This window comes from Talpa occidentalis, unplaced genomic scaffold (assembly GCF_014898055.3).
Source record: "Talpa occidentalis isolate TD23 unplaced genomic scaffold, MPIMG_talOcc4v2.1 talOcc4.17, whole genome shotgun sequence".
NCBI lineage: Eukaryota > Metazoa > Chordata > Mammalia > Eulipotyphla > Talpidae > Talpa > Talpa occidentalis.
In genome coordinates, this window is record NW_023601754.1 from 33,859,848 (window position 1) to 33,873,552 (window position 13,705).

At 39.2% G+C, this 13,705-nt stretch overlaps 1 protein-coding gene across 4 annotated transcripts in view; it reads left to right on the forward strand.

The window, feature by feature from the left end:
• CDH8 (cadherin 8) overlaps positions 1 to 13,705 on the forward strand; it is a 376,083-nt gene that overhangs the window by 247,555 nt on the left and 114,823 nt on the right. The window lies entirely within an intron of this gene.

Sequence of the window (13,705 nt, forward strand, 5' to 3'; positions counted from 1 at the left end):
TCTTCGTTGTTTGGCTGGGTTCAATTTATGCCTAGCGAGCCCATGATAAGTGATCCCTACTTCCATGAGATATTTTAGAAATAAAACTGATTTTATTGTTCCCAAGGAGACTGTGAATGAATTATCTCAACATGAAATAATTTAACACAGTGGTAGATTACCAAAAGTTTACATTCTATGCAGGAAGGAAATATTCTTATGTCCGCTTATTCTCATGGATTATATGTATTATCCAGCCATTAAAAACAATGTTTTGCCTCTTATAATATGGGGAGAGATTTAGTACAAAAGCAGAGGTGAAAAAATACAATCTGAGAATGATCCACTATAATTTAAGAAAGTGGACATTAATATATAGAGTATATCCAGCGTAGAAACTATTGCTCACATATTTAAACTGTGCACATACATATATGTGCAGGAACTATAGAAGGAAATGTCATACTATTAATACCTATGATTTGGGGGAGATGAGATTATATATGACTTTTTGGTTTGTTTAATGTATTTCATATAACAATCATAGACTGTCTGAAAGTGTGCTTCAATACAACATTTTTCAAAAATAACATGTAAATATGCAAACTTTTTTTCTAGGGGAGATTCCAGGGCTGTTAGAATAACATGTTAGTTAGTTTTTTGGCCAATTTTTAATGAGTGTAGTTTCTTCAGTTATGCTTAATGGCAGTACTTTTGGGTCTCTAAAACATAACTATATGGTGAAATTGAGTGTACACCATCTTTGAGAACTTGCACTCTGCCCCACCAATATCTTATTGTAAAAAAAACATGCAAAATGTGCATGACATGCATTTTCTTTTCAAGAATCTTACATTTTACTATTATCTGAATGTCTTTCCATGAAGGACCTGATGAGTCCTTCATAGTTATTCAAATTCAAATGGGACAATAAACTCTCAAGGTAATCAGAGTAAAGAGAATCCTAATAAGGAAATAAAAGTCAACATGAAGAAAGATTCGTGGACATACAGACAATAGAATGTGTAGATGTTAATTGTGGAACATGGGGCCTCAAATCCACTCTGCTCTCTCAAAAATCAGCTGTATGTTTTCACAGCTAATGCAAAAATGGAGAAACATCTCCTATATACATGACTGATTTGTTTTAATATGAAACAGTAACCCAGGCCTTCAGGAAGGTTGTGATTTCCCCTTGTTCTGAGATGAGAAAATGGCCTCTTTGGAACTTTATTTTTTTTTTAAATATATGAGAAGAGTAAAGATTCAAGAGCTGAAAGAAGGTCTGTTTCTTATAGCAACCATGAGTGCAGACAAAGAACATGAAGTCAAGTTAATATGTGGTTTCAACCCTACCAAATGAAGGATTCTGAAGAGCAAACTGATGTTTTTCTTGGCTTTGGAGTAGCCTTTTCTTCCCTAGTGTGTTTTTCTGGCAGAGGTTTCCCTGTAACATTAAGGTATAAAACAAACATTGTTTAAAAATGGAGACTGATATAAAAAAATTTAAAAAATAGAGAAAAAAAAACAAAGTATACCATTTGGCAGCTCTGGTTTATTAGAAATGTTAACACAATCTAGAGAAATACAGATATGAATTTTTTATCATTACAGTGTGGAAGTTGCATTATCACCTTAAGCCTCTGAGAAAAACATAGATCTATTTAGATTGGTTTAAGGCTATATCAAAACTCCAAAAGAGCACAGTGTTCTCAGGATGCAGAGAGTAATTATTTTTAAACTAATTTTCTCATAAATTGATGAGAACATGACTCTTAGTTGTCATGAGACAGATGCCATCTCTTAAATATTCATCAGAGAGGTACTAAAGTGTAAGGGTCCATGCAGCCCATTTTATGAGGTAAGAGAAAGCAAGTACAGGAGCAGGTGGGTAAGACACATTTCAGGGTCAATCTACAAAAAGAAGTTCCACTTGCAAGGAATCATGCATGAGCAGGGAAGCAAATGCTCCAAGATCGTGAGTTGATAGTTCTGGAGAGACACTGGCACAGAAGATAGTGAGAGAAGGCATTTATTTGCACGCTCATTCAGTAATTATTGATTTATTACTACTTGCCGAGCATTCTTCTCCTGACTGGGGATAGAGCACTGAGCAAAACTGGCAAAAAAACATGGTGCTCAAGGAGTTTTTCCTTCTGTGTCTTCTCGAAGCACCACACAGGAGAAGGTGAGCTGTAATCTGCTGAGGCAGACACAGAGTGAGGAAGATGATGAGGGTTGGGAATTATAAGGAAATGCACGTTGAAGGTGTGGGAAAAAATGCTACAGTGATCTCATTCCGTGAAAATGTGATTATAGTAAAATTGTTTCATAACAAATATGAAACATTGAGTCTATGGAAAAATAATGAAGAGTTTTTGTAAAGTGGTAGGGAAATTTTTATTGTTATTATATTATAAATATAGTATAATTAAATTGCAAACAATATAAAAATGTAGATCAAATAAAATTTTCTTTATGGTATCAGAAAAATCACTCAAAATACATCCCAGGTATAGGTATATAGTTAGCTCCATATAAGAGAATTAACACAAAATGATTCTGCCATCTGGTGACCTTCAGCTTGTCCATGACTCTTACAGAATTTAAAATATATAATCCAATCTTATATTATCCCGTTGAAACGAAGTTATTTTAATTCTGTTTTAAAAGTGTTTTAACTCAGTTTGAAACTAAATGAACAACATTTATAGATTCTGGCCATGAAGCAAGCTTACATCAAGAGGTTAAAATCTCAGGAGATGTGAAACTGTAAACTTAGATATAAATCTGATTTAAAAAAAACTTTCACATAATTTTCTTAGAACCAGCAAGAATGAAAGTATGAAAGGAAGCAAATTTTCAGCTGTAAAATATAAGCTGAGGTGGCATAATTCTAGAAACTTTGTACAATTAAGCCATCATTTTCTAAATCATGAAAGGAAATAGAAATAAGATCATAGAAAACTTAAGATAATTTGGAATTACAATGACAATACTTAGAAATTTGTTTTGAGTTGGTTTTATTATGTAGCCCGTCACGTAACGTTTACCTTCTAACACCACAGACCCTGTCTCAGGCAGAAAATATTAAAGGGAGATTTATTGTATTTGGATGAGATGAATAATTAAAACTACCCAGGACAACAGAACTCCATAGGGGGAGGTTCTAATAAAGATAAAGAAATATTCATTCCAGGGAGAACAATTTAGAATTATTCTCAGGACCTTATCTCATCAGACAAGAGATTTAAACAAATGAAATTAAGCTAAAAATGGATTTTAGGAAAGTCCATCTGTTATCTCTTAATGAGAATGGAGATGTCGTCCTTTATCCTCTTGTGTCAGACTCACTTAACCAAGGCTGAGATGCTCCTCTGTGTGATTTATCCAGGTATTTCAGTGGTGATGGATCTAACTTGCCATCACAACCCCTGAGCCCATCTCATTACACAAACTAGCAGTTATATGTCCCTGTGCTAACAAGAGATTAGGTTGGTGGCTGGTGTAGTGCATCTCTGTTAAGTACCTCTGTTGGTTGCCCTCTTCTCTCCCTAACCCCCTCAAACTATAGTGCATGCAGTTGATTACCATGGTGGTGAAGATTTAAGGTAAATTTAGCTAATTACAATGAATACTGAAAAAATGTCCTATTAACCCTACCATGCATTTAATTCTTGCAACACTCTTTGAAAGTAGGTGCTTGTAGTATATGCACTTTTCTGACAAGAAAACTGAGGCACAGGCTGACCAACTTGCCCAAGATTTTATAGACAGCAAAGTTGGGAGGATGGGGTGGCAAGGTTAGTACCAAGGTCCTTGAATTGCAGATGACATGTTTTTAAATGCCTTCCCCAGAAGAACCTCTCATATCTTCATCTTCATTCTCCTCTTTAAGGGAGTTTCTGACACTGCCACATCATTTTCTGAAGCAAATGGGTGAAGTAGCTCTGTGCAAAGTGGTAGTCGGGCTCAGCAATAGGTGTGCAGGGGAGCAGAGAAGATCAGGTGCTCCTGCTTTAATGTTTATAACTTTGATTTTTTTTAAAGATTTATTTAGTTACGCATACAAGAACTCGGGCACAGGCCAGAGGTGTGTATGTGGGTGGGGGGGGTGGTGAGTGAATTCACCAGAGACAGAGTGGGGAACAGAAAAGGCAGATCTACTAAAATACACTGCTGAGAGGAGCAGCAGGGCGAGACAGGAGAGGTCTGCTGTGCCATGTGGGTCACCTCCCTGGCTGGGGATGGAACTCGTGCTGCAGTGACTAGGGATAGCTTTATAGTGCTGATGTTTAAGCCCTCGTGCCACCAGGGAAGCCCAATATTTATAACTTTGGATAGGAATATTGCCTCATGGACAAAGCAGGCCTTTGGAACTGCTCAGCCTGGAATTCTGTTCCCATTTTAGTGATCGGGAAGCTGAGGAACCAGGAAATAGAAGCACCAGATAGTATATTTTAAGGAAATGTTTTTCTATGATAACAAAGAGAAAGTAAGTGACCCATTTGATGTGAATCACCTAGGGGATTACTTAACAGAATTCTGTTCTTCTCCCAAGACCTAATAGTTCAACTTTCTAGTTTTTCTGGAAATTTCAAATTTCTGCTCAGGAAAATATTTCTTACAATTTCTTCCCAGCCATTCTCCACTGTCCAATCCATTGTACACTACAATGCCACCATGTTATAAAGGAAGATGAAGAAAAGTGAGGTGTGATTTTGTCTGTTTGTTTTGTATTTTTATTTTTGTGTTCCTCTTGTGGTGAGTTGACAGGCCAGGCAGCTATGTTTTGAGCTCAGGATTCTCAGATGATGCCCAGGATCCCTTTAGGTTGAGAAGTGTGGTAAGCAACATAACAAGAATAGCTGCAAGAGAGAGAAAAACTATTGGGGACAGGGAGGGAATCGATTTGCTTAAAATAGAGTGTGCTGGGGCTGAGTGCCAATTTTAGTGTCCTTCCCAGAGAGATGGGTGATGTGGGGTGGAAAGTGGGGAAACCCGCTGACACTGTGTACCTGGGAGCAGGCGCTGAGCATTTATAGAAAGCACACTACGATTGGTTACCTGAAAGTATTTTAGAGCAGGAAAGCATATAATTGCCCATTAAATTAATCTCTTTGAGTTAGTGGTAATGCATTGCTCTGGCCCACTACAGTGGGCTGCACACAATATTGCAAATGAAGCTTTTCACTAATGATAGTTAAATCTCCTAGGGAAAGCACTCGTTTGATAGCACTTAAGGAATGCTTCTTCCTGGCATAGCGCCCGGTTGCCAGAATAATTGCTTGATCCAACCCAGGGTATTTAGGAAAAATATATCTTTATGGGCAGTTCATTGTTTGGAGAAATCTTGGATTCTGGAATTGAATGGAGTTGACCTCTTCTTGGCTACCTAACCTTGGGCAAATTATTTCCTATCCCTTGCTCTCATTTTTCTCATCTGTGAAATGGGAATCATCATTGTTCCTTAAAATCTTGGGTGCAGTGAAAATTAAGTACCACAGAACTCTAACTCTTAAGTCAAAAATCTATCTGTAACCTTCAGAAATTGATGAATAAGTTGCATGTGTTTTCTTGTTGATACATCCTTGACCCTGGACTTTGGTCTTGATTTAAAATTATTCATTTCATTTATATTGTCTGTTATCTGTTCTCTCCACAACAACAAATTGATATCAGTGTGCTGTTTGTTCCTGTTAGGTGTTATGTTTCTTCATTGCTCAGCCAACGTGTGTGTTCTGTGACCTTCCTCTTGTCCTTGGTTCAGACAATGGCCAAGGAAAGGCCCTCACAATTAACCAGGCACGTTCTTGGAGAGTCTGAGATGCTCCCCAGAAGGCATCAAGATGCTGTTCAAAATACATAATATCTCACCATTGGCAATGGTGCAATCAGGACTAAAGTCCTGATATTTCAAATATATGTGTTTTGTTTGTTTGTTTGTTTGTTTTAAAGATTCATTCATTTATGCATACAAGAGCAGGGTACTGGCCAGAGGTGTAGGGAGTGAGAGGATTCACCAGAAACAGAGTGGGGAGCAGAACAGGCTGATCAACGGAAGCACATTGCTGAGGAGAACAACAGGCAAGACAGGAGAGGTCTGCTGTGCCATGTGGGTTGCTCCCTGGCCAGACGTGGATTGAACTGGCACTGCAGAGGTTGCTGACAGCTTCACAGGCTGTGTCTCAACCCCTTGCATCAAAGGGAGGCCCTATATGTGTTTTTGTATATTTGAAGTATATTATAAATTAAGTGAGATAATACAAGTAAAGTGCATTCAACAGGGCCTGGCATATAGTAAAGACTCAGTAACTTTCTCTCTTCTCTCACCTCCCCCCCTCCTTCCTTATCCTCTTCCAGACCAAGAGGGTGATTACACCCTCTCACATTCCCATTAAACCTATGGCTAAGCATTCTATTTGTCATTCATTCCCCTACCCCTTCTCTTCCCTAGCCACTTGGGCTTAGGAAGAAAAGGATCCAAAAGAGTTAAACAGACACTCTGGTTTGTACTGACCTACTTTCACGGAATAATAAAAGCATGTCAAAACTTAGTGACTTAAAATAATAAACATCTATTTCTCCTGTTTTTCCAAGGAGTGGTTGGACAGTTCTTTGGGTCTAAATTTGCTTTGGCCAGCTTTCTAGTTAGCTGGTGGTTTATCTGGGGCTGTATGATCTATACTGGCCTCACATGTGTATGTGGTAGATTGGTTAGGCCAGAGAACCTTGTTTGACAAAGCTTTTCTCTGCTCCATGTGGTCTCTTGTCCTCCAGGAGACTACCTCAGCTTCTTCAGGGATACTTTCGGGGTTCCATGGAGCCACAAAAGACAAATGAGCAAGCGCTTCCAAGTATCTATTTGCATCAAGTTTGCTAATATTTTATTGGGCAAAACAACCACATTGCCAAGAGCAGTTTCAAGGAATGGGAAAAAAATGTCACCTCTTGAGGGAATGAGTTGGAAATATTATGGCCGCTCTTTTTTGTTTGTTTTTCTTTTGTATATTATTTCAGAAAGGGATGCTGAATGTCATTATGTTGGCTACAATCTGTAGCCTACCTGTAGGCACATCCTTGCCTTCACTCCAGAATTCCTTTCTCTGAATAGTACATGCAATTTCAGAATTCTTAGCCCCAACACCTTACTTATTTGGGAGAAAAGGAGTAAACAAAATATTTCTAAAAGTCCTCAACTGGCAAACTTTGGATTCTTTAGATTTTCAGCTTAAATAGCAAGTTGTATTACTCATATTAAATCTATTTTGATATATCCACCATGCTACAACTTTTGTGATTTGTGTGCACCTTAGCAATTACTATGACTATTATCATTACTATTTCCTGATCTCCGAGCTGGGTCCGGGTCTTTTATTATAAGTTCCCAGAGATCACACTCATAGACTTCGACTGACTGGTTGAGGCATATTATCATTTGTTTGTTTGATGTTTGAAGAATATATTTCTAAGGGAAGAAATGGATAAAATCCCTGCTCTCCTGGCATATTTCATTGTTTCTTTATTATGATGACTGTTTTTTCCTAGGAGCCTAGCACAGTGCTGAGAGGTCCCAATAAATATTGGCTAAATTAATGAATGAATAATGGAAATAATAAATTGATATCACCAGAGAGCACCCTGATGAGTTCTGACTTCAAACAACACTATTAACTGAATGGTGCAAAGGATCTTTGCTTTTGTATATCCATCTCAGCTCTTTGTTACAAGTCTCAGGCAGACAGTTCCAACTCCTATTTAATAGCTTGGAAAAATAGTTTAACTTCTTTTGGTCTTAGTAAAATGGAAATAAAGTTATTTATTATATGAGGTAGTTGTAAGAACTAAATGAGATAATATAGATCAAATGGTCAAAGTGACCAATATAAAGTAAACAATAACTGGTAGCTATTATTTTTGTATGTACATTCAGTTTTTAAAATAAATTATTGGTATTTTGTTTTTGGTAAAATACCAGCATGGTAAATTAATGATGGTTGGCTAATTTTTACAAATGATGACAGCTTATTTTGGTGATGACACTTCTTGCTTCATAACTATTTCTGCATGGTCAAAGTTATAGTTACTTCTGCATTTTCAAAATGATGGTTTCTTTCCAGAGTTTCCATAGAAGAAATGGAATTCTCCAGAATGACAAAATAAAAAGAGTTATTCAATTAAAAAAAAAGTCTCAAGCAGACGGACACACATGCACAATCACTTTCTGGCTTTTTTAAAAAAAAAAATATTTATTTATGCATACAAGAACTGGGGTACAGACCAGAGGTGTGGGGAGTAAGAGGATTCTCCAGAGACAGAGTGGGATTCACCAGAGAACAGGGGGTTCTACTGAAATACACTGCTGAGGGGAGTGGCGGGAGACAGGAGAGGTCTGCTGTGCCATGTGGGTCACCTCTATGGCCAGGGATTGAACTCATGCTGCAGTGGCTGCAGATAGCGTCATAATGCTGCCTCTTAACACCTTGTGGCAGCAGAGAGGCTGTGCTTTCTGTCTTTTTAAAGTAATTTTTTCCTGAGTGACTGAAGCAAAGACATAAGGGCAGGAACAACTACCTTGTCCTTGTTTGAACATTGTGGGGCACTGGCTGAACTTACAAGAAGGGATTCCCATAGTAATAACCAATCTTGCAAGTCAGAGACCAGGAGGAAGGTTCTGGGAAAGAGGCACCTCAGTCCCCTCCCTTGCTGTCTCCCCAGGAGCCAGGCTTCTGATCTAAGAACCTTTATTTCTCTTCTTTTCTGAGAGCCTTGAGGCAAACCCTGAATAATGCCAGCCCACACTTCATTACCCAACAAGGCCGTTTATCATTTAATCTGATCTGTATTGAACAAGTGAAAGCAGGTTACAAAGCAGCAAAGCCTGGAGAATGAAAATGCAGCACGTTTTTTTGATTATAGGAATCCCTAATCCAAAGCTTAGAAACGAGAACTAAAAATAAACACGATTCCATCTTCACCCACCCCTGCCCACCTGGCTTTGCAGGGCGAGGTCAGGAGGCCCTTCAGCCAGATGGTGGACCTTTAAACTAGATAACTTGCTTTTGTCTCTTTTGGGGGGATGGTTGTCAGGGTATTGGTAACTCTACACTCTCTCTTATAAAGCTAAGATCCACCTGATATATTACCCGAGGTCAAGGGTTATGCTGGCCTCCCTGGTGGCTCAGGAGTTCAAAATATAGTGCTGTCAGGCTATATCACCAGCCATCGCAGCACGAGTTCAATACCTGGCCAGGGAGCTGACCCACAGGAGAGTTGACCTCTCCTGTCTTGACCATTGCTGGTCCCCACTCTGCTCCCCACTCTGTCTGCCCTATTCTGTTTCCCACTCTGTCTCTGGTGAATCTTCTCACTTCCCCCTCCCCAGGCCCTCCCACGCCTCTGGCCTACTCTCCAGTTCTTGTTTTCATAAATAAATAAAAATAAATCTTAAAAAAAGCTAAAAGAAGCTAAAATCCTTAGTCCTTCCCATGCCTGGGGCTGCTGTGAACCCCAGGCATCACAGAATTCAGTGGTCTTAACTGATCTTATCATCTGGTGATCTTTGTCGTTAATTGAAGTGTTATTTTTTTTTTTTTTCAGATGTATTTATTTATTTATTTACTTACTTATTTATTTATTTATTTATATAGACAAGCACTGGGTACAGTCAGAAGCGCGGGAGGGTGAGAGAATTCACCAGAGCCAGAGCTGGGAGCAGAGCAGGCAGAAGGACCGTAGTACACTGCTGAGGGGAGCAGCGGGCGGCAGGAGAGGTCTGCGCGCCATGTGGGACCCTCCTCCGGTGGCCAGGGAGCAGCCGGGAATCAAACCGGCGCTGCAGAGGCTGTGGTCAGCTTCGCAACCCAGCGCTCAACCGCTCAACCGCTGCGCCACCGGGGAGGCCCAGGAGTTGAGCACTTTAAACAAAATAGTCCCCTTCTCCTTTGAACCCTAAATGGAACAAAGATGTCAAAGGTAAAGAGGTTTTTCCCTAAGGCATGCTATTTAAAAATCTAGCATAACATAAAAATATAAGTCATAAAGAGCAGGGTATTATTATTTCATTGGTTGGGAGAGACAGCATTCCCCAGGAAGATTCTCTGTGGAAGATATATTTTCAGCAGGACCATAAAGTAACAGTAACTAGGATTTTTTTAGAGGTGCAGTTTCAAAATTAGTAAATATCTTGATCAAGGGAAGAAGAGCTTAGAATATCTTCTGAAGGTGGGGAAATCAGGAGACAGAATATATGGTTGGAGGGTTAATTGAAATAATGGTTTCCTTCAGATGTGAGAACAAAGAAATGTATCTTTATTGGCTGTATCTGAGACACCTGTCAAATACATCAAAATATCAAAAGAAGGCAAGCATAGAGCCTAGAATATTCAAATTCAGGTTTAGGAACAGAATAGATTATGGATGGGATGTAGAGTCCAGGACAAGAATGGAGAGGCGAAAATATGGCCACAGTCTGGTGTTTCTAAAACTTTATGGTGCATCAGAATCACCTGGAAGACTTGTCAAAACAGATTTCTGGGCTATGAATTTGTATTTCTAACAAGTTGCCAAGTGAGGCTGATGCTGCTGGCCCAGGGACCACACCCAGGAGCCATTGCTACCATCCCTAATTCAGACTAAAACTAGCTGCATCAGATACGGGGTTTGAATGAACAGAAATTGGCATCCAGTTAAAACTAATGAGCAAAGAGAAGAAGCAAATACTGCTGCAGATTGCAAACCTTGGCAATAAGGGATAAAAATAATGATACAATTAAAAAACTGCTGTTTACCGTATGCTGGGCAGCATTCTAGCCCTTTCTATGCCCTTTATCATGTTTAATTCTCACAACAACTCTGTAAGTTGATACCATTAATTCTCTCAGTTAATAAAGCAAAGATAGCAAAGTTCAAGCTCACCAAGTTGAGGTGGCTGTTTGGATTTGTTCCTAGCTTTGTCTGATTCTTCAACCCAAACTCTGAACCTTTAGCCTCTATCCTCTCCTAGTAGTAGCCTAATTGCTATGGACACATGCCCTGGTTCATGTTAACAAGACAGATTTCAGAAAAGATGACCCATCACTTCCAAAGTTTAAGGGTCCATAGTATTTCTTCAACTGCATCTTGACTGAAGAGGTTCAGACACGATGGGATGTTAGCAATAGGCGTTCACCGACTGAAGTAACTCAACAGGGCAAGTGAGTAATGAATTTAAAAATTCACATCTGTGAGGCTTCCCTGGTGGAGCAAGGGTTAGTTAAGTCTCAGCACTATGAAGCCATCTGCAGCCACTGCAGCACGAGTTTGAGCCCCGGCCAGGGAGCTGCCCCACATAGTGCAGCTGATCTCTCCTGTCTCGCATGCTGCTCCCCTCAGCAGTGTATTTCAGTCAGTCTGCCTGTTCTGCTCCCCACTCTGTCTCTGGTGAATCCTCTCACCCCCTGCACCTCTGCCCTATGCCCCAAGTCTTGTATGCATGAATAAATGAATCTTTTAAAAAAAATTACATCTGTGAACTCTCTGTTCCAGAGGACTTTGAATTTTTTAAGTTGCTACATTTAAAATAAATTAAAGCCTAAATTTCATATTGAAGTTTGAATGTTCCTCTACCCACCACCATCAGCTTGGTAGGAAAAATCTTCCACTTTCCAGGCAATAAATTTGGATTTCAGTCTAGGCTCCCTTGCAACTGTCTCCTTGAACATAAACAATTTATTTACCCATTAAAGGGAAACTGTAACTCGATAAGAGAGCTAAAACTCATTTGGTTGATAAGGAGACTATATATTACTATATTTTTATATTTACTGCAATAGACTATATTGAGATACTATGCTTATTATACCATCGGCTATATAGTATTTTATTATAATAGAATATAGCTGTATTCTCTGTATCTGTTTTTAAGTGACAATAATGATAAAAGCCTCATTACCTCTTCTTTCAGGTGACATGTTCTGAGTTTGATGTTTAAGAAACACTGACCTTTTAGAATACCTTATGTCTCAGCTTTAGTTAACTGTTTTGTGTAGCAAAAACAACAAACAACCCTAAGGCACCATGTTTGGGAAAAATGTTTTATTGGAGCTTTCTTTCATTCTTTTTGTGGGTGTGTGTGTGTGTGCTGGCTTTTAAATAAAGCTTGTCATTATATTGTGTGTTAGGCATAGTATCCAAATGTCTTTGCTGGTTCATATTTGAGTATCTCTGGATATAAAAATACTCATACTGAGCCAGCATTTGATTTCCTGCTGAACTGTTTTTCACATTTCCAATATAATTATGTAGCAGTTACAAAGAAACAAAGACCGAACGCCACAGAAAATACCATAGAAACCCACACTTGTTTATTTAAGAAAAGATATAAAAAGCATCAAAGACAGAAACTGATGTGTCGGGTGACTTCTCAGAGAAACTGATACCTAAAATAAATCTGAAAATATCTGGAGTATGTCAAAAGGGGTTGGTTGGACATAAATTTTAAAAAGCAGTTATATATTCTGCAAATGGCCTCATAATAGGAGACCTTAGTGAAAATTGGATGTGGTGAATTAGCTATCTTTATTGCATCCTTGTTTTCTGAGTGATTGCTATTGTCCCTCATAGAACCCATCTTAAAGAGATTTAATATCTAACAAGCAAGTCTCTTCATGTACCAAATAGCTGTCAAGTGACTGCACAAAACATTAGTGAGTCCAATGCATTTCAACTCACCTGTACTGAACACTGTGCTTACAGGTTGCTAGACCCCTAGTTTCTGTCCTGGAGGTGGGGCTTCTATTCTTGGAGGAGAGATTGGTTGTACTACAGGCAAGTTGTCTAATGGACAGAGACAGAAAACCTCCACCTAACACATTTGAGGAAAGAATGAGTTGTATAGGATGCCTTCTGGAATGCCCTTCCCTGCCGAGCTCCATCAATGTTACCTTGTGACAAGTGAAGAAAGCAAGCATGTTACAGGCAGAAGGGATAGCATGTATGCTCCTAGTATGTTTCAGGAATTTTTTTAAAGGAGGAACCTGCTGATTTTGGCCTATTTCAATCATGGCTATGGTAGCCTTCTTTGTAGACACATTTTATTTCCAGACACACCTTCCCATTGTGTTTCAGGAATAAGTAGCAGATGAACAGGAAAATATAAATGATGCCCCAGGTATATCTTCTGGTTATAGAAGGGCAGGAGAAGTTCACTGTTCTTTGCCCAACAAAAGAATCACTGTTTAGGGAAGTTGCTTGGATTTGAAAAGAGCAGAGGGAACTCCACTAGCTCTGTCATATGGCCAGTGAATGGATTGGTGCTGGAGGATACACATACATGTCACAGTCAAGGAGATCAAACAAAAACTTGCAGACTTGCAGAGGCTGCCTAATTGCAGGCAGAAGGCTGGTCACTATGGGCAAACGCTAGCTTGAGTCACTCCTCACAATGTTGTGAGCATTGCTTCACAAAACACTTGAAACAAGATTCAAAAGTTGGAGAACCTATATAAGGTCACAGATCTAATAATGTGAGGTTTTAAACCACCCAGCTTGCTATCAAAGCCTGAACGCTTTCTGTTTCTCTGTGCTACTCAGGAAGTGTGGCAGATGGCTAAATAAGGCAAACAGCCTTGGAAAAATAGTAGTCTTTGTACAAAATTTCAAGTGTGCCGTTACTAGTTAGCACATGTTACCAGCCTTGTGCTAGGTGCTATACATATAGGAAAAGATCTCTGGGAATCCAGTTGCT